This window comes from Aquarana catesbeiana, linkage group LG01 (assembly GCF_042186555.1).
Source record: "Aquarana catesbeiana isolate 2022-GZ linkage group LG01, ASM4218655v1, whole genome shotgun sequence".
NCBI classification, from domain to species: Eukaryota; Metazoa; Chordata; class Amphibia; order Anura; family Ranidae; genus Aquarana; species Aquarana catesbeiana.
In genome coordinates this window covers 599,752,825-599,754,074 of record NC_133324.1, presented here as the reverse complement: position 1 = coordinate 599,754,074, position 1,250 = coordinate 599,752,825, and the positions used below count along the sequence as shown (strand labels likewise).

The 1,250-nt window shown below is 46.7% G+C and overlaps 1 pseudogene; it reads left to right on the top strand.

Annotated features, from left to right (window-relative positions):
- The first annotated feature begins 877 nt into the window (after positions 1-877).
- LOC141124473 (U2 spliceosomal RNA) lies at positions 878-999 on the top strand (annotated as a pseudogene).
- The last annotated feature ends 251 nt before the right edge of the window (positions 1,000-1,250 follow it).

The following is a 1,250-nucleotide window of genomic DNA, read 5'->3' as shown; positions in this document are numbered from 1 at the left end:
ACATACTGTATGTTTTTAGCAGCGTTTAGTGGCAGGAGAGTTTAGAGGCAGAAAAAACCCTCACTGCCAGTGCATCTAGGAGCAGCAGAGTTTTGACAGAAAAAACCTTTGATGCTTGTAAACACTAAACGTCAATTAAATGAATTCATGCCTTACACACTTTTACAAGCGTCAGGCATTTTTTCTGCCAAAACGCTGCTACGTTGGAGGAAAAGCTTCTAGGAGAGCTTGCAAAACGTCCAGTGTGTGTGAGGCCTAATAGCCATTAGCATGATTATGTTGTGCATACTGAGGGTGAATTTACACTGCAACTGAGAGCTGCCGAAGCAATTCACTGCTCTGGCAGCTCTCCATTGCCGGCTGCGGAAGGGGGCCGTGTGGTGCACCATTCAGCACATCACATGGCTCCTTTTCTTTCTGTACAAACTTTATTTGAAGTGTACAAAATGTACACTTCATTCACGGCAATGCACAGCATTCTGATGTGCTGCATTGATGTGCGATTAAGCATGGTGTGCTGCAATAAAATGCAATACAATTGTTTCCTGTGTGTAAAACGTCTGTCACTGCACATAGTGTGATTAGCCCTGAAGGTAGATCTTAACCTGAACTCTTTAGAAGCCTGGTCAGAGCAAAACCTGTAGTGCAGCTTTAGAGGATCGCATTGTAGATTTGGCTGACTGATAGTGCTTAGGGCGGGCTTTAGAAAAAGGTAATTCAGTTTTACCTTTCACCGGTTGTATCTTGTAGTTTGTAGGCTAGCTGGTTATGCATGTGATGGCATCCGTAAGCTGGGCTTTCCCAAGACCTGATGAAGTTAGTTGATATCCTGCTATTGCTGGCATCAGGGAGCATACCATAGCTACAGCTAGAACATATTGCTTCTAGGCCTTTTGCCTAGGATCAAGTGTAGTATCTGTTCTTATCAGTGATCAAGTAGGTGTGCTGTGCTGTCATTCTGACCTGACCAAGGCTGGAGAGTCTGGCTATGTATCCCTACTGGAGTGATGGGAGCTTGGAAGGTTAGTACCAGCTGGGACAGAAATCAGGATTCCCACAGGCAGTTGGGGCACAAGAGTAATCCCCCTGGGGAAAAAGGAAGAGCCCAGTGCCTCCTGATTTGAGTGGATCCACCTTGTCTGGTCATGGGCTGGGAAGCCAGAGAGTTCACGGCTTCTGTGCCCCCTGGGAGTGGTCATCCTAGCATCCTAGGGGTGCTCTTAGTAACACATGGGTGTGGGACCCCACTG